Source organism: Macaca nemestrina, chromosome 15 (assembly GCF_043159975.1).
Source record: "Macaca nemestrina isolate mMacNem1 chromosome 15, mMacNem.hap1, whole genome shotgun sequence".
NCBI classification, from domain to species: domain Eukaryota; kingdom Metazoa; phylum Chordata; class Mammalia; order Primates; family Cercopithecidae; genus Macaca; species Macaca nemestrina.
Window position 1 is genome coordinate 38,157,755 of NC_092139.1, and position 25,471 is coordinate 38,183,225.

Genomic DNA, 25,471 nt, shown 5'->3' on the forward strand with positions numbered 1-25,471 from the left:
GCATGAATTACTCTTTCTCCATTGCAATTCCCCTGTCTTTATAAATTGGCTTTGACTAGGCAGTGGACAAGGTGAACCATTTGGGCTGTTACAAATGTGTCCTCTATTGTAAAATCTAAGGTCCCTAAAATTAAATTCAGGGTTCTCTAAGGATTTAGCCTCTTTATCTTGTCCCAAATTTTCTTCTCAGCTGTATTTCCCAATCTCCTAACTCCAAATACACCAGGCCATTAGCCATTCCGCCAGTGGGATAGGCCTTTTTATGCTTCAGTTCTTGGGCTAATGTTTTCTTCAGCTGTGAATGCCTCTTCCCCCATTTCCCACTAATTCTTAGTCTTTTCTTGGAGTTCAATACAGATGCCACCTCTGTGGGGAAGCCTTCCCCAGTCTCCCAGTCAAAAGGGATTTCACATGCAAATCAAAACCACAATGAGATACCATCTCACACCAGTCAGAATGGCTACTATTAAAAAGTCAAAAAACAGATGCTGGGGAGGTTGTGAATAAAAGGAAACACTTATACGCTGTTGCTGGGAGTGTAAATTAGTTCAACCATTGTGTAAGACAGTGTGGTGATTCCTCAAAGATCTAAAGACAGAAATACCATTCCACCTAGCAATCCCATTACTGGGTATATACCCCAAAGAATATAAATTGTTCTATTATAAAGACACATGCATGGGCATGTTCATTACAGCACTATTCAAAATAGTAAAGACATTGAATCAACCCAAATGCCCAATGGTAGACTGGATAAAGAAAATGTGGCACATATCAGTCATGGAATACTATGCAGCCATAAAAAAAGAATAAGATCATGTTCTTTGCAAGGACATGGATGGAGGTGGAGGCCATTATCCTTAGCAAATTAATACAGGAAGAAAACCAAATACTGCATGTTCTCACTTGTAAGTGGGAGCTAAATGATAAGAATACATGGACACATACAGGGGAACAACATACACTAGGGCCTATCAGAAGGTGGAGGGTAGGAGGAGGGAGAGGATCAGGAAAATAATGAGTACTAGACTTAATACCTGCTGATGCAATAATCTGTACAACAAACCCCCATGACGCAAATGTAACCTATGTAACAAACCTGCATATGTACCCTTGAACTTAAAATTTTTAAAAAATTTAAAAAAGGGATTTCATTTTGTTCTTTCATGTAGCCCTGGTTTCATTCAATTTTATGTTGTTAACTTGTCTGTTTTTCTTCCTCAGTTGATAATTCTTTGAGTGGAGGAACTATGCCCTTTTGTTCCCATTCCCTAGTCAGCCAGCGAGTGCTTGTAGAACAAATGTCATGGGCCATATTCCCAATGCCTGTAGGTGAATTCTTTTAGCAGGATCAACTCTCCCCACATTCCATGGGTACTGCAGGGGGCAGGCCCAGCCCACGCTATTTCAGCATAAGTGAGTATTTATTGCAAAGACTCTCCTAACCTTGGCCTATTAAGTAACTGCTTGATATTTTAGGGAATTTCTGTGCCCTCCCATCATCTTCATCTTTCATTTTGCACTGGTGGAGTGCCTGCCCTATCCTAACACTTTCTTCATTTTACCTTCATTGACACTTCCTTTTTGGGGGACTGGTTTATTCCAGGTGAACTCAAAGAATGAATCAACTTTATTAGGACAGTGAGTCACCTTCTTTTAAATCTGGGGACAATATTGGAAGCTCAAATGAAATGTCTAAACAATTTCCTAGGAGCATTTGCTTGAGGAGGGGATGTGGAATTTCAGCCTCAACTGAAGAAAACATCTGAGCCTTTTGGCAACTTCTAAAGACTGCCTGCCTGGAGATGCACTCAAAAGACAAGGAATTTAACAGCGAATCAAGGCTGTCCTGCCCAGGAATCATCCTAATCATACAGTCACAGGTTCTTGCAAGGGTCACTATAGCCCAGGTCCCTGACAGGCCAGCACATAACCCAAGAAGTCCAACTGTGACTGCCAGGTGTCAAGTGCCTGTACTAAACACATTGAAAGGTGATAAACAGAGGTGACTCGGGAGGTAGCAAAGCCCTAGATGAAAGCAATCTATGAGGACAATATATTTTTCCAAATGTTTTTGCCTTTCTGCATAATCCAATCCAAATATTCTACTCCTGTCATGTTCTCTCCTCCCTGTAGGTATGTTGTTTACTATTGTGATTTAGTGATGTTGTTTTATTTGTCCAGAGACCCCAGGCCAATTTCCCAAGCACTAGAAGCCAGATTCTACATTCACCCTCTTGATCAAGTCCCTCCTCTGTGCTCTACCATGGGAATAAACCAAAAGGGAAGAAGATATGCGATACCAGAATAGAGAACACAACCCAGAAGACAGGCAAAGGAAATTTGAATATGACAATAAAAAGAAATCTTAGGGTTACAGCTGCTCATCAGGCCTAACAGGCCACCAACTCAGAGGAGAGTAGAATGGAGGTTCCCAGAAAGCATGTCTCTAAGAAAAAAGTAGAAATTACAGTTTATGTGATGTGATTGACCTTGTAGAAAATCACACTGAGAGGAAGCTGTGGGGAGAGGTAGCAAGAGTAAAAAGAAGTCTAAGCAAATCAAAAGCAAGGCAATTATTAACTTTAGGAAAAACAAAAAGTAAGAAAAGAGACATCACTGTAGTATGTTACAATACTCAGCTGGGAATTATATTTGTATAAGCATAACACTGTAAACACAGAATAAAACTTAACCCAAATAGTGATATTAAGAGAATGAAGGATGGGAAGCAGAGGGAATAGCATTGAAATTATAGCAGTATAATTTTAATATGGATGTCTCATATTACCAGTAAAGTGATTCCAAAGTAAACCTGAAAAACTAGTTCAGGCCGTGATGGAAAGAGGGGATTGGACATTTGGACATGCCTCATTATACTCGCCTCCCTTGGAATTCAGGCACAACTGACCAGCATTAACATTTAAAATAGAGATCCTAAGACTGATAAAAACAGACTCTTTGTGGCAATGAGATACCAAATGCCAACTAGCATAACGTCACATGACACATAGCAGGCCTTGAAAGAAATTGAAGTATTTCACCCCCAAATGTATTTATTTCATATATTTTGAAATGACCCTGTAAAGCTATCTCTTATGGGGAAAGTCTACATTTTGTAGAGAATCCCATTCCCTTTCCAGGCATTTTCCTGATTTACGAGAGATTTAACTAAGAGTCTGGCACCTTTTAAGGTCTGATAAGAGACATGTACCATCTATTCTCTCCGACATCTGCTACCTGGAGGCTTGTCTATATAACAAGAACCCGTGGCTTCCACAGCCCCTGTTATGTTAACCCTAAGCATTTCTTTCTACTAATTTGAATACTTCAGGCGAAACTTGACTCTTTCAACCAGTTGCCAATCAAGAAATCTTTGAATTCACCTGTGACCTAGAAGCCGCCAAAAACTTTGAAATGTTCCAACTTTCCACGCTGAACCAAAGTAAATCTTATGTGTATTGATTTATGTATTTGCCTGTAACTTCTGTCTCCCTAAAATGCAAAAAATCAAGTTGTAACCAAACCACCAAGGCCAAATGTTCTCATGATGTCCTGAGATGAAGTCACAGATCATGGTCCTCACATTTGGCTTGGAATAAGCCTATTTAAATATTTTACAGAGTTTGACCCTTTTTTGTAGACATTGAGCGTCTTTTCATATTTTAATGGACCACCTTTTATTTCTGAATCTGTAAATTGTCTTCAGTTTTTTAAAACAAATTTTTATTGGCTTGTTGCATTATTCTTTCTTAATTTCCAGTAGCTTTTTCTTTTTCTCTTTTTTTTTTTTGAGACAGTCTTGCTCTGTCGCCCAGGGTGGAGTGCAGTGGCACCATCTCGGCTCACTGCAAGCTCCGCCTCCCATGTTCATGCCATTCTTCTGCCTCAGCCTCCCGAGTACCTGGGACTACAGGTGCCCACCACCACGCCCAGCTAATTTTTTGTATTTTTAGTAGAGACGGGGTTTCACTGTGTTAGTCAGGATGGTCTGGATCTCCTGACCTCATGATCCGCCCACCTTGGCCTCCCAAAGTGCTGGGATTACAGGCATGAGCCACTGTGCCCAGCCTCCAGTAGCTTTTTCTATATTAAGATTAGGCATTTGTCTATGAGTTGCAGTTTGGGGAGCATTTTTTCATTTGTCTTTTGACTTTTTATGTGGTATTTTGGTCATGTGACAGCTTTGTATTATTAATTTAACACAATTTATCAAAGCTTTATTTTGTAACTGTGAATTTTTGCATTATTTTTAGACAATCTTTCATTCTCTAATGTAGAATAACTCATCTTTTTTTCTTAATTATTTTATTTTATTTTTTACATTTATATTATTTTGGAACGTGTAGTAAAAACACGGATCCAGCTTTATCTCTCATCACATGGTTCCTCGATTGTTCCAATATGCTTTTGGAAAAAAAATCTTTATATATCTGAGAGGTCAACTTTATCATATACTAAATTCCCATATGTATCTGGATTTATTTCAAGGCTTATATTTCTATTCCACTAATCCATCTTTCTATCCATGAACCAGTAGCACATCATTTTAGTTATTGAAGCTTGATCATACTTTTAATTCCTGGTAGAACCAAACCTTTTCAGAATCTTCTTGGCTCCTTTTGCTTATTTTCTCCAATCAACTTTAGAACTAGTTTGTCTAGTTCTAGGGAAAAAATACCCGGTAAGTTGTTAGTATTTTTATAAGAATCATATTAATTAAATATTGAATTAATACTAAAATAATTGAATTAATAAGATTAAATTAATAGATATTTAATATGATTCCAATAAATTAATGAGGGGAAATGACTCATTAGATGTTGAATATTCCTATGCAAGGACATGGTATGTTATTCCAAAAAGATGAAAATTATCAAAAAGATGACAATTATCAAAAAGACATAATACTTTGAATTTCTATGTACCTAAGTACCAAATGATACAGTTTAATAAAGCAAAAGTACAGGAGCTACGAAGAAAAAGAAACAGGAACACACTAACAAGAGGCGATTTTAATTTAACATTCTTGGTCCAAGACAGATCAAGTGGACAAAAATTAACTAAGGAAAATAACCAACGAGGTACATATAGATGGAATTCTGCATCCTAATAACAATAAATGCATCTTCTGGACAAAAGCACATGATCATTGATGATAACTGACCCCATATTAGCCACCAGAAAAGGTCAATAAATTAGAAAGGCAGATATAATACAGGCAATGATGATCTCTAATCACATCATCACATTGCATTGAAACTAGAAACTAATAACATCAGAAAAAAACTGGAAATTAAAATAAAACCCTTATTTTGCTATTCAAATTGCAGTCTGTAAACAGCAGCATCTGTGTCTCTTGTGAGCTTGTTAGTAATGCAGAATCTTGGGTGCCCCAGGTCTTAGTTGGTGTCTGCATTTTATAAGATACCCAGGTAATTTGCAAGTACATTTATGTTTACTGATTGTTTCCAGAAAACAATGATAATTAAAATACACATCAGAACTGTTAGACATAAGCAGAGCAGAGCTCAGAAGAATTTTGGTCTTCAATACTTATATCAACAAAATGAAAACTAAGTAAATCAATGCCTTAAGTATCTAACTTTAAAAAATAGGGAGAAAACACAAAACAAACTAAAAGAAGAAGGAAGAATTTTATAGTGATGGAAGCAAAAATCAATACATTAGAAGAATTGTTGAATTAACAAATTAGGATCTATTTCTCTAAAAAATGAATAAAATAGATTGACAAGCAGCAGATTTAATCAAACAAAAGGGAGGAAGCATAAACAATAAGAAAAGGCAAAAGAAAATAACCTCGACAACATAATAATTTTAAAAAATAAGGCTATTTGTACAATTCTATACAAGTAGGTGTTCAATATGCACATGTGAACGAAATTCTAAAACTGGATGTAATAAATAATTTTCTTGGAAGATATAATTTACTAAAATTAATTCCAGAAGAAATACAATGATTGTATGGACAAATTTTCATTAGAGAAATAAAGTATTTAAAGAATGAGCCTCCCATCAACTCATAGAACATATATATCAGCCCAGATAGTTTCACATAAGAATTATTACTAAGCTTCCATAGGATAGGTTATTACAATGCTATTTGAACTTTTCCAGGACATATAAAAAGTTTCAAATTTTTTTTATATAATGTGGATAACATTGACACCAAAATGTAACAAAAATTGTACAAAAAAACCTACACATTAATCTCACTTGCAAATATACATATTAAAGTTGTAAATATAACAACAGTAATTAGATTCAAACAGCTCATTAAAAGACTAGTAGCAGGACCACAAAGTTTCCATTTCAGAAATGCCAGGATGGTTTAGTATTAGGAAAGGTATTCATACAAGTCAGCATGTGGTATGGTTTGACTTTGTGTCCCCACCCAAATCTCATCTCCATTTGTAATCCCCAGGTATCGAGGGAGGGACCTAGTGGGCGTGATTGAATCATGGCAACGGTTTTCCCCATGCTGTTCTCTTGATAACGAGGAAGTTCTCATGAGAGTTGATGTTTTAAAAGTGTTTGGAAGTTCCCCCCTTGCCCTAGTCTCTCCTGCTGCCGTGTAAGACTTGTCTTGCTTCCCCTTCTGCCATGATTGTGTTTCCTGAGGCCTCCCCAGCCATGTGGAACTGTGAGTCAATTAAGCCTCTTTCTGTTATAAATTACCCAGTCTTGGGTATTTTTTATAGCAGTGTGAAAACAGACTAATATAACATATTAATAGATTTTAGGAGAAATTTTTTTTTTTTTTTTTTTTTTTTTGAGACGGAGTCTGGCTCTGTGGCCCAGGCTGGAGTGCAGTGGCTGGATCTTAGGAGAAAATTTTTAACATATTGATGCTGAAAAGGCGTTTGACCCATTCTTAAAACACTTTTTTAAAAGGAATTTGTAAACAGTAGGATTAGAACACAATAAAGATGCTCATTATTGCCTTTTCCATTTAATATTGTGCTGGAAGTATTAGCCACTCCTATTGGACAAAAGCATGATACTTCAGGTGGATAATATGACCTGGAAAATCTAAAAGAATCAACTGAAAATCTTTACAAACAAAAGGAGACTGCAGCAAATAAATGGGCTATAAAAATTAATATGTAGGAATCTACAGTTTTGTATATAACAACAGCAATGAGTTAGAAAATGTAGTGGCATAGATGCTTTTGTTTTTATTAGCAACAGAAAATATAAATATCTAAATATAAACTTAACAAGAATCATATAAACTTATATGAGAAAAAGTTTAAAACACTCCTGAAACACACCAAGAGTGGACGTGGTATCTTCATTCTAACAATCTGTGTATTGGTTTGAATAATTCAATACCCAATGTCTATAATTATCTAACCATGGTTAAGGCACTCCCTTGCCATAGATTTTAGGGATGGATGTGTGACCCATTGCTGGCCATTGAGATGTGAGACAGTATCTGCCGGTATCTGCGGGTATAGGGCAAAAGTTTCTCACCCTTAAATGGAACCCCACGGAAGATGCAGTCTCTTCCTTTCTGCAGATCTTATCATGTCTGGAGAGGATGCCTGAAACTGCCACAGTTACTTTGCAACCACGCCCAGGGTCAGCACAGTCAGGATGCTAAGTGGAGACCTGGTAGGAACTGGGCTTCTTGGTGACATCCTCGAGGCATTGATTATATGCTGCTTGGAGCCACCAACCTGTGGACTTTCTGATAACATAAGGTAATATATTTCCTTAATGTTTCAATTAATTTCAAGCAGATTTTTCTGTTTCTTGCTGCCAAAGCATTCTAGCTGGCCCAATCTGTCTATTCCATCCCCAGAACCAGTTTTAATTGCCATTTAATTTCATAATGTTTCAGTATACAATCACCTTCTTTGGGGTGAGGGAATAATTCTTTAACTTTCTTAATTTCATCCTTAAGTGATTGAATCAGGTGATTCCAATTGAGTCAATTCTAGTCATCTGAATTTCTTAATACAATTTCCATTTTAAATGATTTTCAAAATATAAGCACTTTATTATACTATAATTTTAAAAAACTTCTATATAAGTTCTAGTCATTTTTTTCTTTTTTCTTAATTTTGATTAAGGCATTTTAAAATTAGATTTTCCAGCAGCTGGACCATTTTACTGATTCTTTTCAAAGATGTTCTCTGAGATTCATTATCTCAATTCAGGCCATTGTGCGTTTTTCTGCTGCTGATTTTACTTTTTGTTTTTATATTTTAATATGTTTATTTCTGCTTCCTTTGTTCCTTTTTCCTTCAATTTTGAGTCAAAATTATTTTCTCTTGCTTTTACTTTTAAAAATGTAACATGTATGTAGTACTACAATTTACTGAGAACAACTGTATGCATATTCCATAATCTTAAATGTGAATTATTCTGATTCTCATTATTTTTCAATTAGCTGTCTTGAAATCCCTTTATTTCCTCATTAATCAGAAATGTATTCAAAAGAGTATTCATAAAATTTGTTTAATCTTTTGTTGTTTTTTCCAGTTATACTTTCCTCTGAGAACATAGATTGCATATATTCATCTTTCTGACTTACGATTTTTGTTATTATTTTTCTCATGACTGACTACATTTTTCAACACTTTTTAATATCCTGTGGCTAATTAACAGGAAGATGCATTTTTGCAATGCAAATACAACATGCTTTATAAGATGAATTGTATAAGACCAAGTTTGAAATAGTTATTAATTGTAGTTTACTTATTATATTGTTTCAATCATTCATGTCATTATTTTTATATACTTTATGATGACAAATATGAAAGTCTGAGGAATGTGTGTTGGGAAATTCTAAGGGTAGAACTCATAGTTAGGCTTAGGCATGAGAGTAGTGGAGTGGCTGTGCATGACCACAGATTTGTTGTGATGGGAATTCGCAGGAGGGAGGAAGCTGCTTGTGAATGGCAAAAAATCGCAAAGTACTGTAACTGCTATGTTTAATGGCCCTGCTGGGAGAACAGAGGAGCTGCTTAGTAACTGTTTGCTCCGTGAAATAATAAATTTTTTTCCCCTCAAACTGTTTGGTTGAAAAATGGGCTATGCCAAAGGCAGTGAAGTTAACTATCCCCAGGAGAGGCAGGCTAGGTAAGAAAAGATGGCCCTGGGGACCATGTTGGATTGCCCTGAGTTGCTGGATGTTCCAGGAGGAGGGAAGAGATGATTTAGCTTGAGCTTTTCAAACATGTTTTGTTTGTTTGTTTATTTGTTTTGCTTCAAGGATCCAAAAAGTGAGATTTTTTTTTTTTTTAAACTGAGAAGTTATTTTATGAGGATGGGTGTGCATTGGACAAATAGCATGAAGAACCAGGAGCAGACACTGGCCCTGTCCATAGCACTTAGGCCTTACTACTTCACAGAGCCCCTACCCACTCCTGACTGCCAGTACCTCTATTCTGTGTGAGGGTTCTCTCTAAATTCCCTGAAGGCCACTCTACCCACACTCATCATAGGGCAGCTGCAAGGGCTGGTATCAGCTTTTCTGGGAGCAGCCCTCAACCATGGTCTGTCTGGAACTATCGTACAGCTATCCCAGATCTCCTGCTTCTTGGGTGAGAAAACTCTAAGGCATGTGCTCTACACTTGCTATCAGAGGTCTCCACTGGAGATGAAGCTCTGGTTGCCCTTTGTAGTAGCTCTCCTAAGAATACACCGTTTACTGGCTCCCTTCCCATCCCTGTCTCACTGCCTCACTTCAATGCTGGTGTTCTCTGCACCTTCCAAATTCACAACTTGCGCTTGAAACCTTGTCTCAAGGTCTTCTTCTGGGAAAAACTAAATTAAGACAAATAATAATTTTTATTATTTGTTTTAGCCTCATCAATCTTTGTAAACAAGCATTGCTGGGAGAGGAAGGTGAAAAATGTTCAAGCTAAGATGTCATGCTTGGCTGCCTCCAAGAGTATTTGAAAATGTCATACAAATCGTTTATCACACTGTGCTTTAAGAGGCCAACTATGGGTTCTACCATAAGAATTTCCCAACACCAATTCCTCAAAAGCCCTAACTCTATAGTCACCTGGCTATACTGAGACCAATGAGCAATCTTCCAGCCATTAATTACCATGAATAGTATTAAATTACAATTCCTCCTGCAGGTGTAACTTTCTCCTGGACTAACTGGTTGAGAAGATAAATAGGCTTTCTCAGGCCAACTAGGAGGGAGTCCCAGCCATGGGCACAAAGTCATGTTTATTACAATTATGATCATGGCTGTTTTCAGAGAGGCAGAGGCTAGATTTAAAATAATAATAATAATACTGTCCAGAAATTACTGTGGTGTAGAAGATCCTAGATCTTCCTCCAGGAGGCCTTACCTGAGACTCTCATCTGGACTTTGTGTTCTCCTTCTGTGAGCCCATGCTGCCCTATCTTTCCCATATTATGGTCCTTAACCTATTAAATTTTAAGGAGTATTTTATTTATCTAACCCCAAGCATACTTGAAAGCAGTGATTATATCTTTCATTGTTATATCCTTGGCATAGAGCTTGGCACTTAAAGGCATAGATAAATAAATAAACAGAGAACTGTAACAGGCAAAACCAATGAGAAGAGACCCTCTAGACAAAAACTGGAAAATATTTGAACTACAATTTAAAAAATACTCCTTTAAGTCTCATGATTTAAAATAAAATCAGATTATCAATAAGGGTTCAACTTTGTGAATGCTGTGTTTTATATTCAGAGAACTTGTCCTTGATGTGGAAATGCAAGAGAAGGCCAATTTGAGACATTCAGAGGCTTGAGAACATCCCATCAGAAATCCTTGAAAAAATTACTTTAAATTGTATGCTAAATAACAGAAGATAAAGCAAAATATAAGCACATAAAAAGAGAAGGCCAATTTGAGACATTCAGAGGCTTGAGAACATCCCATCAGAAATCCTTGAAAAAATTACTTTAAATTGTATGCTAAATAACAGAAGATAAAGCAAAATATAAGCACATAAAAGGATGTGATGTCATAACAGATGAGTAATAACAACAAAGAAACAGAGAAGTGTAAATAATTTTAAAGGCTTACTTTATAAAATAGAATACAGGGGGAATAAATGGAGTTAAAGTGTTCTAAAGACCTTGAATTATACAAACAGTGGTAAAATATTAATGTATATTATATTCTAAGTCAAGAATAAATGTTGTGATTTTGAGAGTAACATTTAAAAATAGTAAAAGATCATATAACTAACAAGCCAATAGAGGGAGAAAAGAGATTAATAAAAGTACATGATTGGTCAAGAAAAAGGCAAGAAAAGGATAAAAAGGAACAAATAGAGGTGGGCTAATAATAGAAAATAAATTGTAGAATAACAGATTTAAACTCAAATATACCATTAAATATGAATATGTAGACTTATTCCATTTAAAAGACAAAGATTGTGAAATTAGACTTAAAAACTATTGCTTATAAGAAACACAATTTAAGTGTGTTTATACTTTAAGTATAAAGATACAGAAAGATTAAATGTAAGAGGATTATAAAATACAATCCAACATGCATACTTTAAATAAAAGACCAAGGATGTGGGTATATGGTTATTGCATAAAGTAGATAAGAGATAAAGAGAAATATTTTATAATGATAAAAGAGTCAATCCAACAGGACCATAAAACAATTCCAAATTTCTATGTATCCAATAATGTAGCTTCAAAATATCTAAATCAAATACTGACAGAAATGAAAGGAGAAATAAACAAATCCATAGTTAGAGTCAGGGATTTTTAGCACAGCATTGCATCCAGCAGCTGCAGAATGAACATTCTTTTTAAGTCCACATGGGACATTTGTCAAAATTGATTATATACTTCTGGGATATAAAGCAATTTTCAACAAAATTCAAAGTATCAACATCTTAAAAAGTATGATCTCTAAGCACAGGGGAATAAAGCTACAAAACAATAATATTTGGCCAGTTGGTTGCATTTAGAGTGAAAGATGGAGAAAGGTGGTGGGAGCAACTGGCTGGAGTGAATCATAGAAGAGTCAATCAGAGAAAAGAGAAGCTTTTGACAGATATGTATCCAAGGACAGTGCCCTGTAGACTGAAATGCAGAGCTCCTGGAAGTAAGGAATGGAGCAGAGGATGGGTCTGCAGGTCTCAACAGCAAACTTAATCAGCTGTATAAGTTTGTGGAGAGCCAGTCACTGTGGAGAAATCCTGGCTATGCCTCCACATTACTGAAATTGCCTATCAGATAAATTTTCCTTCGACCATAAAGCAAATCTTTCTTCTACTGAATGTCTTTTTGCCTAGTGGAAAGCATCACACTATTAAATTCCTCCACTCTCTAAGGTTGTCTCTGTTGAATATTTCTGAAGGTCACCAGTATGTAGCCTAATGGGCCATTTGATTTTAGGCTACTGAAAAAGTATTACATGCATCTTCCAAATGTGGTCACAGGTCATAAGGAGCTTAGGCACCAAGAGAAGCTAGGTTAGAGTGCAACTTGTTCCATCAGGAGTGCTGCATTTTAGGAAGTGAGGACTCCAGAGAATGCTGTGGTAGGTTTCAACATGTTTTTATTTTTTAACTGTCAAATTCCAGCTTCTCCTTGATTTTTCAGGCTTAAAATGAAACACCATAAATGAAAAGATATTAACCCTATATTCAGGCTCCCTCTGATCCTCATCCCCTACTACAGAATTTTCCTGAAATTCTTTTCACAGACTGCCATGCTCTGTACAAAGTAGAGAATTAAAAAATATTTCCTGAGTTGACTTAAAGAATGCTGAATACACTTGCTCATTTCATTAATGCTTTAGTGGTATATTATACCCAAAAGAGTTTAGCCACTGTAGCTCGTATCCTGGTTTGACAGAGTACTGCTTGTAATTTGAATTCATGAGAAATTTCGAACTAGGTCTTCTGGTGTGATAAAGAAATAAGCCAACTCATACTTGCATAGAGAGATTTCTTTCCATCCCAAAGGTTCCTGAAAGATCATCCCAAGAAAAGAATCCTTGGAAATTTTCCAACTTAAATGAGAAAGGCTTTGGATAGTCAGATCACAATAAATGACTCCATTGGTTTGCCCAGAGGCAGTGGGGCTTGTTAATCAAGACGCAGAGATCCTGGAGGGTGGCCCTATTACCACATGGCCGCTAGAAATCTTGTGAATGGCAATAACCAGGCTATTTTCACCTCGTTTCATTCTGATGTGATTCCTATGGCAAATTCCATGAAAAAGGATGTGTCCCCCTGACCCAGAGCCTCCCTGTTCCTCCCCAGACTCCAGGCCCAGGATCCCATAGCCAGGGTTCTGGCCTCTGCTACTCCCTTCTTGCACAGGGTTTGTTCCTTCCCAGGTGAGCCCTCTTCTTTATAGTATCATTCCCCAGGCCACACCCAGAATGAAGATCTTTCAAATAAGAAAGGTTTCTAGGGGTAACCAGGTCTCCATATTCTTCATCACACAACTCACCTCACCAACTTCCCTGCACCATGCATAGCACCCTTCAGCACATATGAAAACACGTGTTTGCCAACTGGGCTAACTCTGGTTGGTCCACAAGGTTATTTGGTACTAATCATCCATAGAACTAATATACTACCCCCAGCGACCTACCTTACTTTCATCTCCTACTTGACTTTATACCAGGGAGACTTGGTACCTGCAAAAGGTGATGAAACAGGCAAAGGTTGTTTGCCAATAATCGCAATGAGGAAGGGACTTTGTCACTTCCATCCATCCAGAGGCTCCATAGTGCTGTGGACATTTCAGAGTTGGACTTGTCAACATTAGGAGTTATTTCTCTTCCTCCTTCTGGGCCAGTTCTGGGCTATGCAGACAGCTCTTAATCCACATTCCAGACCATCCAAAACTTTGGCTGGTGTTCTAGGTTTGACTCTGCTGTGCATAGAGTAGGAAAGAGAAGAGTATGCAGAGGTGCAAAGATCCTGCTCCTGAATGCTAAATAAAGGAAATGCAGCATTTTTTTGCCTAATAAGATCAATGCAATAATCCAAGTTTCCACTCTGTGAAATACTAACCCTCCAGCAGAACAGATAAACAAAAGGAAAAAAAAAAGAATATTAACAATGTTGGGAATAGGAGACAATGAGTAACTATAATATGAGGGGTAAAAGCTCACTCTATCTGCCTAATAAAATAGAATCATTTGTTTGAAATTCACATGTGGTTATGCTTGATTTATCTTTAGCCAATCCAATTAAAAGCCCAGTTCCAGAGCTTTCCTCCAGAGTGACTTAAGTGGTCAAACCGTAATACATTCAGTTTGCAAGTGGCATAATTAAAACAAGATGCCAGTTAAGGCCTTGGAGTGGCTTAAAATAAAATCTGACTCCTCATCAAAAAATGTACACAAAGGTATAGTGTGGCAGGAAGCAAGAAGAGAAATTCAGACTTTCGTTCTATTCCTGGCTGTGTCTCTAACTTACTCCAGACTGCTTGCCAGTCACTTAACTCTTTAGGCTCTGCTCTGTTGTCTTATCTTTGAAAATAATGAGGAGTAACTCTCCGGCCTGCCTCCAGCAATACTGCAAGGCTCAAAGGAAACACATCTAGAAATATACAGAAAGAAAACAGCCCATTTAACATAGGGTATGATAGTTTTAATTACAAATGTTGGTTATTCGTGGTAATGGGGATGGTGACGTTTGTAAAAACGTTGCTGGGATATATCACTGCAGGGAGTGTAGAAGGAAGCCAGGCTTGGTGTCTATTAAATTCCAGGATAGCATAAAATACAAATATTTTGTTGATAGAACAAATAATTGAAGTGGCATAGAAATGGCAACAGTCTAAAGTCCTAAAAAGGTTGGTTTGGGCCTTATGAGTGTAGCTTTGTAACCGTGGCCATGCTGGTGAACCAAGGGGGAGACCAGGTCTGGGAGCTTTTGAGCCTGAAGAGGGAGGAGAAAACAAGGAAAGGATGTGATGCGAAATCCTTAGCCAGCTCAGAGGATAAGATCTGGATCCCTTTAGGGAGGGCATGGAGGAAGTAACTGAGTGGCTCATTTTCATATGGGTCAAGCAGGGATATAACCAAAGATTGAACTATCTGTGTCCAGGTTGCATACCAAAGTAGTGCTCCTTAACTTTCTAAGATCATGGACTCCCTTGAGAATCTTATGAAAGCCAGAGAACCCTCATCTTGGGAGACTGGGGCAGCAGGAATGTGCACACACACGTCTGCACAATTCTGCTCCTGGAAGCCTGGGTGTGGAATGTTGGTTTGGAAACTCCAACCAGGCCTTCATCTCCAAGAATGCAACATCCATTTTTATTTGTCTTTCTAGCATTTCTTAAGCAGGGTTCTGGGCTGCTCATGGAATTGACCAAGTTTTGATGAAAGAAATGATCTAAAGTGTTATCTACTTTGGCTGACAGCACTAATTATATTCAACAAAGTAAGGCTAGCCTTACTGATCCTTCATAAAGAGGGCAAGGATGTTTATGTTCTAGAAAGTTCATGGGCTAGAAGGCTGCAAGTTGCCAAGCATAACCTCACCTAGCCCCAGGTTTGGCCCAGATGGAAACCTCACCCTTTCATGAGTGTTCCTACTTTAACTGAACCACCTTCTAACTAAGGCCTTAAAGAAGGTCAACACAGCCCTGCTGGGCTGCTCCCCAGTCCTGGTCTCAACCACAGGTCCAAGGCGAACATAAGACTGGAGGAACCCGCCTCCTCAGGAGTCCCCTTGCCCTCACAGACTCATTTCCACCTCCAGGCCTTTGCATGGGCTGGCCCTTCCACCTAAAATGCTGTCTCCCCTTCTCTATGTGAGTAAAAATGGGAATTCATGGGTACAAACCCAAACGTAAGCATGTAGAGCATGTTATATATGCTATATGTTATGTATGTTATATATGCTCAATATATATTGCTCCCCAAGGAGCAATTCAATATAAACATCACAAAATCAAACCATCTTCAAATCTTAGGGTTGGTTTACTCCTCAAAGGTCATTCACTCCAACTGTCTAACACTAATACTAATATTTATAGCAATAAATAGTGATAATAACATTAATACTAATATCACCAGTAATATCATTACTAACACAAGCAGTCCATCTCCTTGAGTACTGATCTGGCCCATCAGTTGTTTTTCTTTCTGCAGGACAATTAATTCTTACACACACAAACACATACACACACACATGCCATATATTTAGACAAAAAAAACCAGCATAAGACTAAAGTTGCATGACCTTAAAAAAATAAAGAAAGAATTGAAAATAGTTACTATTTCTGTGTACTCCAGGATGACCTTGAGGAAAAAACAGACAAGAATCTGATAATTTAGAACCATGCATGCACACACACACCCCTCATTTTGTTCTGGGAAGGTAGCCCAAACCTTTCAGTTTTTGTGCTAATATGGCCCAAGAAGAAGGGGACAGGGGTCTTAATGAAAGCTTTGTTTTGTAATAACAAGAATGAAATCAGATCCACCATTTACAAATGCCTTTGCATGTCACAAAAGTCTCTTCCTATCCTTCAAATGCAGAGACTTCATCAAATACTCAGTTAAATGCTCATCCACCTGCCATTTAAATGCTCAGATTTTCTTCCCAGAAACTCCTCTCCACAACCACTAGATCTTGTTAACTCAGGTGTTTCCAAAAGCAAGGGTGGCCTCCTTGCCTCATCCCAGAAAGCTAGCAGGAGTCATCCCTCCATCTTTGCATCCCCTGGGTCCTTCCAGAGATCAAAGAGCACAAAGATACAATACTTCCCACCACTCACCCTGAAAACAGCTCCCTATAGGATTGGATTCCGCCACCAACCTTTGGCCCAAGTTGGTACAGATGTAGGCCATGTGTCACAGCCATGCGGCAAAAGCAGCAGCTCATTTTTCTAGCTCACATTTTTTACTGTAGATAGAGTATCTGGAAATGGCTCAGGCAACACATTATTGTGAAAGCTCTCGTGCTAAAGGCTAAGCTCTCAGTGTCAATTTATGAAAGGCAGCAGAAAATTATTTGCTAGGTGCAAGGTGTGCGTGGATGTGTATAAACATGTCTGGAGGTTATTTCTGATGATGGAGGCGCATGTTTTTCCATAAAGGAATAGTCTAAAACAAGGAAAAAAAATTACTAATGTAGTCCATGTGGAGACAGTTTCTCTGTTCAATTACTTTTTACGTGATGTTTTGCTATACTCCCCACAATGTGCTTTACCCATGCTTAGCATTTCAGGGTGCCATCCCACAACACTGTCTCACCTTCTCCTCCTCATAGACGTGTGAGGTCAGCTCCCCTGCACATGTGAAGAATGAGGTATCTCAGAAAGGGGCACTGTTGTGGATACTGCATGCCATTTACAAAAATCTGTTTCTTCTTTTTGGGTGCACAGCTAGACTACCTTTCCCAGCCTCCCTTGAGGTTAGTTGTGGCCATGTGACTAAGTTCCAGCCAATGGAAAGCAAATAGAAGTTTGCCTTTCCCAGCTTCCCTTGAAGGCCTTTCCCAGCCTCCCTTGAAGTTAATTGTGGCCATGTGACTAAGTTCCAGCCAACAAAGGGAAATTGAAATGATGCGTGTAGCTTCCAGTACTGACCCATAACTGTCACCTACATGTGATCCTCTTTTCCCTTCTAGCTAACGGGATGGTGCCTCATCTCCCCAGGCAAGCTTGGAAGTCACATATGTAACACTGGTGTCTAAAATGGCTATGCGATGCCGAAACACACACACACACACACACACACACACACACACACACACACACACACACATGTCTCCCTGCTAATCTGGAATCTCCCTGGAGCATTCTGTCAGTGAGAAATAAATTGCCAAGTATTGAGCTATTACATGTATGAGTCTTTTTGTTACCACAGTCTACCCTGGCCAAACTAGTACAGAAAATTGTCCCATGAAGTGGAATGCTGCCATATTCAGAAGACTAACGTTGTGTGGCACGGGCTTAATCAGGCAGCAGTGGTGGGGTAACCCACATAGCAGGAGAAGAGGTGGAGACTCATTTGATGTGGTGACAACACATTCATTAAAATGAAACAATCTGTAACTTCGAAGGCAGACCACATGTGTGCTGAGTCCACAGCTCTAAATAAAACATTGGAATAATTCAGAGTGATGGTGTATGTTGGCTATTACTGGGTTTAGCAAGGTGTTGCAGTATTACAAGAAAGAGACGGACTCAAGCAAGTTTGGTTTACAAGGAACAGGGAGTGTTCAGAGACTGCAGATCTTAGAGTGTTGGAGAGACTTACTGTTTTTGGACCTTAAATAGTAAGAAAAAGGATTTTAAAGGCAAAGTCTCTAGGGCTTGTCAGTAAAACAAAGAGGATGAGACCTGTGGCAAAGCTTAGATGAAGAATATTGCCTTCCCAAACCTATTGATTCAGTTGGTCTCAATATAAATACGTTACATTGAGAAAAAGAGAAGCATGGACTGGGAAGCAAAAAAATAAAGCAGGCTTGAGGAATATATTTGGGAAAGAATATAAGGTGTTGTTTCTGGTACACAGAACCAACTGGAAGCAAACCAAAGAGAATTATACCACATTTTTGAAGCTATTGTCAGAGAAACCCTGAGCCTGGCTTAAAAAACCTGTGATTGTAAAGCTACACTGAGACCTCAAACTTGCAAGAATAGGGTGAGTTATGTGACTATACTAACCCCAAGAGCTGCATCCTCCCCAGTGCCCACTGCAGATGGGGCCTCAGAGAAATGTGGTCAAGGAAGCAGCTTCCATCACCTCCAGGACAGAGGCCTGCCTGAGAGGATCCCATCACTGATATGGGCCAGTGCCTCGTGAATGTTTTCTCCTCTTTCCTCTATCAAATGGGGACTTTCATTGTAGTTTTCTAGTTCCTGTTATACCATCATATAACGTTTCACTGTTTTCTCATGAGTACTCACATTCTTTTTTTAAATACCCACATGAAGGAAGCAAGGTGAGTATCTATCTTAAACAACTGAGGTTGTTATAACAAGATGCCATAACTTGAGTAGCTTATAAACAACAGAAAATTATTTCTTACATTCTGGAAGCTGGGAAGTCCAAGATGGAGGCACCGGCAGAGTGAGTGTCTAGTGAGAGCCCGCTCTCTGGTTTATAGACCATGCCTTCTCACTGTGTCCTCACATGGTGGAAAGGGTGGGGTGACTCTGTGGGGTCTCTTTTATTAGGGCACTAATCCCATTCATGAAGGCTCCACTCTCATGACCTAATCACTCTCCAAAGGCTCCCCCTCCTAATACCATCATATTGGTGATTAGGTTTCAACATATTAATTTGTGCAGGGATGGAGAACAGTCTGTAACAGTATTTTAATTCCCAGTTTACCAGTGAAGGAACTAGACCCAGAGAGGTTATAACCATGATAGTAGTTTTGGCCATACCATACCCAAATATCTAGTCAATTCAATTATAGGGAACTAAAAATTGTCATTTCAACCAGCAACATTGACATTCTACACCAAAAGATACTCTGAATTCAGGCAGTAATCCAGTAAAACCCTCAACAATGATGCCAACACATCCAGATGGCTGGCTAGCTGGATTTTGGACAGAATTTACCACATTGATTTGCACCAGAAGTCTTAGAATCATAGTCGAAGACGCAGGTTATATCCGGAACCCCCAAGCCAATGACTGATTTGCTCAATTCATTTCCCAAATCAATCAATCTGGTGGGACTAAATGTTACTCAAATTAAATTTCACCTCCAACTCTTGCTTGTGCCTGGGGAAATGATGGCTCTCTTCCCTTCTCATCCTCCCCCAGTGGCTGCTTCAAATGCATGAGCCTGGGCAGATCTAGTTTGAGGGAGAGTGTGGAGTTGATGAGACATATGTCCTGTGCTTTTCCACTTGTCCTTTTGCATGTAAAAAGAGATACTGCTCCTGTCTTTGCATCCCTATAGCAGTCTTATAAAGAGAGTCAAGTAAATAATATGTCTTTGGGGGCCTGGTTTCATTCTCATAATTACCTTTTGGACAAGAAATATATATATATATACACTTAGCTGAGTAACTGGTTCAAACAATAATTAAAGTTGACATCAAGCACTTGATTAGAAATAGGGCCTAATATAAAAGGGCCAAAATCCTTCAGAGAAACTTAATGGAAGGCTGAATTCACTGGGCTTATGGTATGAAGTAGCAGTGACATGTCAGATTGAGGAGGGTGGCTGGGTGTGGTGGCTCACACCTATAATCCCAGCACTTTGGGAGGCCAAGGCCAAGGCGGGTGGATCACCTGAGGTCAGGAGTTCAAAACCAGCCTGGCCAATATGGTGAAACCCCATCTCTACTAAAAATACAAAAATTAGCTGGGTGTAGTGGCACGTGCCTGAAATCCCAGCTACTTGGGAGGCTGAGGCAGGAGAATCATTTAAAACCAGGAGGCGGAGGTTGCAGTGAACAGAGATTGCACCACTGCACTCCAGCCTGGGCAACAGAGCGAGACTCTGTCTCAAAAAAAAAAAAAAAAATTAAGGAGAGTGGCATATAACTGCACTGTAGGATATATAGCTAGGCTAGAGGACATGCATGTCCTACTTAGAGTCTGGGCCATGTATCATAGTAAGTAGTGAGTTTAATAGAAGTCCATTTGCCTGAATAATCTTTGGGAGAACCTCTTAGACAATGCTCCATTGTGACATTGAAAGGACATACAGTCATTCTTTTGCCTTATTTCCAAGTTTTGTATAATTTTTCATAACAGCTTTTAATCAAATCCTTTTATTTATAAAATAAGAAATATAATTATTGTAAGATGAAATCTGTACTTACAGTATTGATTATACTAAGTGACAATTAATTATTTTCTAAGCCCAGATTCTAAAGAACTAGGCTTTTGTTCAATCTGCAACACCACATCCCGGTGGGTCCAGGCTTTCCAGGAATGTGTGCATGCCACAAACATTCAGTATTAGCCTCCCCAGGGGTAAGGACATGAGGCTTCTGTTTGGCAGAGCCAAAAAGGGTCTCTCTCATTTTCTCTGAATCTTGAGCTGCTTGGAGCTGCCTGGAGCAGAGTCCCAATTGATGCCTGTGGGAGGTCGTCTGACTTCTGTCTCAGAAGATGACCAAGGCCTCCATGGTCTTCCTCCACCCAGAAGCCCAGTCTGGAGATGGCTCTGGAGGTATGGTTGTGCTCCATAAGGCTGTCCTTGCAGGTTGCAGCTCTCTCAACCCTAAACCTTCCAACCTCCTTCAATGTCACGGGCCTGTGATGACAACACCCAACACTTCATACTTCTCAGAGTCTTTTCTCTCATTTCCTTTCCCATCATATGCCTCCCTCTTCCTTTTCTCCATCCCATTTCCCTTATCTCCTTTCTCTTTGTCTTTATCTCTCTTTTCCCCCCAATGCTTTTACATTTGATTGTGTCACTCTCTTGATTAGGATAAAACACAAACCCCTCCCCATGGTTTCAGTACCTGCTATTCCCTCTGCTTGAGACGCCATTCCCTCTAATCTTCCTTGGGCTAGTTCCTGCTCTCTGCTAGGTTTCTGCTTAAACCTCATTTTTCTCAGAAAGAATTTCTCCTAACACCATCACCACATGTTAAGTCCTTTCCTGTTATTCTTTCTCGTATTGCTCTGTTCCTATAGCTATAGCAATTATCTCCATTTTTAATTAAATATGTATTTGTAAGTTTGTGTGTTTAATATCTGCAGAACCATTTGGATGGAGACTTTGTGGGCAGGACTACCCCTGTGTTTTCTGCCCCCTCTGTGGTCTGCACCCACCACTGTGCCCAATTCATAGTAGGTGCTCCGCCATTGGCAAACCTGGTGCCTCACCCACTCCTTCACTGCCACCTTCTCTAAGCTTACATCTTACTTCTAGAATATGATGGAATCTCTGGCAGTGAGGAACATCCAGCTCGAGGAAGGCAACTGGGAAAGAGGTTTTAAACACACTCAGACCCCCGGTGCCTGACACCATCCCTGTTTCCCTGTTAGCATTACCAGTTCCCAGTAAGTATTTGTTGAATGAATGAATTATTCATATTATACTACCTAATTTCAAAGCACTATTTCAGACATTTAACCATGAAATACTAGGAACAAAACCATTTGACACAGAGAGAAAGATGATGTATCTACAGGAAAGACTGCTCTGGACATCGCTAGACCCAGGGTTTGGGGTAGAATGAACAGTCATTCATTTAAGCATTGATGGTAACCAGAGAGCACACTCTGGAGGCACAGCAAGGCCAACAAGGGCAGGTGACTTACAGGAAGAGCATGGCTGGGAGGCAGTTCCAGCTCCTCCACCCTTCCTAGTGACCTTGGGCAGCTCACCTTCACCTCCTGTATCACTGTCTTTCCAACTGGATTCCTCAAAGGACCATTCTGAAGAACAAGTAAAATCTATGTTTAAGGTATGATGAAAGCCATCATCACTCAGTAGAAGGTGAGAATGAGAGCAGGTTGACCTTCCGACCTGTGGATCAAGAAGAAACATGAGATGACCACAGGTGAGCCGTAAATCACACCAAAGTAGCTGTTAACGAAAAGAGTCTAACTCTGTAAAATATTTGAAGAGATTTATTCTGAGCCAAATATGAGTGACCATGGCCTGTGACACAGTCCTCAGGAGGTCCTGAGAACATGTGTGCCCAAGGTGGTTGGGGTGCAGCTTGGTTTTATGTATTTTAGGGAGGCATGAGACATCATTCAAATACATTTAAGAGATACATTGGTTTGATTCAGAAAGGCGGGACAACTCAAAGTGGGGGCTTCCAGGCTATAGGGAAATTTAAACATTTTCTGGTTGACACTTGGTTGACTTTGTCTAAAGACCTCAGATCCATAGAAAGGAATGTTCAGGTTAAAGATAAAGGGTTGTGGAGACCATGTTTATTGTGCAGAGGAAGCTCTCAGATAGCAGACTTCAGAGAGATCAGGTTGTAAATTGTTCCTTACCGGACTTAAAAAGGGTGCCTGGCTCTTAGTTGATTATCTCCTGGATCTGGAAAGAAAGGAAGGAAAACAAAGGGGGAAGGGAATTCTCTATAGAAGGTGGATTTTTCCCGCAAGAGACTTTGCAGGGCAATTTCAAGGTATGTCAAGGGAATATATTTTGGGGTTAAATATTTTTTCCATTTCTCATAATGTTAAGCCAGAGTCAGATTGAAAGTAAGTCACAACATATAGGATCAAATAAAACCCATCTGATGAGAATGTATGGTTTGTAGGGCATGACTCCATAGACTCCTTAGGTAGGAATTTGGGTAAGATAAAAAATCAGAGCTTAGTCCTCATAGCCAAGGGAAGAGATAAAAGTTAACTTACACCAAGAGGTTCCTGTGGAGACCCAGCAAGGTGACTTCTTCCAGTTGTTGTAGTTTATTGTTGAGACAGGGTCTCTCGCTGTCACCCAGGCTGGAGAGCAGTGGTATGATCACAGCTCACTGCAGCCTCCAACTCCTGGGCTCAAGCAATCCTCCCACCTCAGCCTCCTGAGTAGCTAAGACTAGAGGCATAAGCCATCACACCTGGCTAACTTTATTATTTTGGTAGAGATGGGTCTCTATGTTGCCAGGCTGGTCTCAAACTACTGGCCTCAAGCAACCCTCTCACCTTGGCCTCGCAAAGCGCTAGAATTACAGACGTGAGCCGCTGCACCCTGCCTCCTTTGAGTTTTCTTTTTCTTCTTTTTTTATTTTTATTTTAATTTATTATTATACTTTAAGTTCTGAGGTACATGTGCACAATGTGCAGGTTTGTTACATAGGTATGCATGTGCCATGTTGGTTTGCTGCACCCTCCAAATTGACTGCTTGCTTAGTTTGAGTCCCTGTCAAGCCAGTCCCAGACGTCTATAAATAATACCCAGAGTTTTTCACTTCTTGGTGCCTGAGGTTTGCCAAGTTTCTCCTCTGCCAATGAGTCCTGTGAATTGGCCACCACTTGCCAATACCTCAACTATGATGTTCCATTCCATTACCCTTTGCCTCAGAAGAAGCAGGTGGGAGCCAAGTCCCCACGCTGGCTCTGAGGGAGCTCGTAACCCAATGTGTCTGGATTGGTTAGAATCAGCTCACATTAAGAGTGTGTGTGTTTGCCTTTGGGTTAGATTTTGTTTGTTTTTTTAAAAGGAATCTGGGAAAGTAACCAAGAATTCTGTAAAAAAACAAAACAAAACAAAACAAAAAAACTTTTCCTAAAGGGGTACCTCAAACCTGGTTCTCACAGCACAGAAAAATGACACAGAAGGTACCATTTTTTCCCCCACTGATTTCATCCTCCGATGAGCAAGGTATAAAAATGCCATCTTCTCAACCATTTTTATGTTTGTAGGGTTTCCATGGGGAGGAATTTGCCCCGTCTTTCTTTGTTCCTCTGAATGGAATGAAAACACGTTTTTCTCTCATGTCTTTGAATTGCCACCTTCCCTGATGCAGTGCAGATGTGTTGGTTTTGCAACTAAAAAAAGGGTGTGGTGTCAGAGCACTGACCCAGGGAGGTGTAACCTGAAACACTGAGGTTGTGGAGGAGGGAGGGGCTGCCGGGACCCTCTGGCTAAAAAATAAAAGTAGAACTACATCAAACTAAAAAGCTTCTGCACAGTAAAGGAAACAATCAACTAAATGGAAAGGCAACCTATGGAATTGGAGAAAATATTTGCAGCCCATATATCTGATAGGGGTTAATATCCAAACTGTATAAGAATTCGTACAACTTAATAGCAAAAAATAATAATAATAAGTAATCTGATTTAAAAATGGACAAAGTGTAGCAGGACAAGCTGCGGACAAAACCCCTCAGACACCGAGATAGTGAAGGGAGTGGCTTTACTCAGCTGCAAGCATCAGCAGACTAGCATCTTAAAATCCGAGCTTGTCAGGTGCACACTTTCTGTCCCTTTTAAGGGCTCACAACACTAAGGGTTTCACATGAAGAGTCCTGATTGATTGAGCAAGCCAGTGGGTACATGACAGGGGCTGCACGCACCGGTGGTCAGAGTGAAACAGAACAGACTGGGAACTTTTATAATGTCTTTCCACACGATGTCTGGAATCTATAGATAACATCAGTTGCTAGGTCAGGGGTCGAATTTTGACTACCAGGCTTAGGTCAGGCAGGCCTAGGCCTAGTTTCAGGTCTGATTCCTAGGCGCTGGGCTACCTGCCTTTAGTTTCGCTTCTCTTTCCTTTTCTTAATATAAAACAATATAAAACAGTATGAGAGGGTCTGTCTCTCTTCTTTCAAAAGGACCTGAATAGATGTTTTCCAAAGATAAACACATGACCAACAGGTACATGAAAAAGTGCTCATCATCACTAATCATCAAGGAAATGCAGAACTCAAATAATAATGAGATATTGGCTCCCACCTATTAGGATGACTATTATAAAAAAGACAGACGCTAAGTGCCAGTGAGGGTATGAAGAAAAGGAAACCTTCACAGACTCTCAGTTGGGAATGTAAATTGGTACAACCACTCTGGAAAACAGTATGGCGAATCCTCAAAAAATTAAAAGTAGGACTA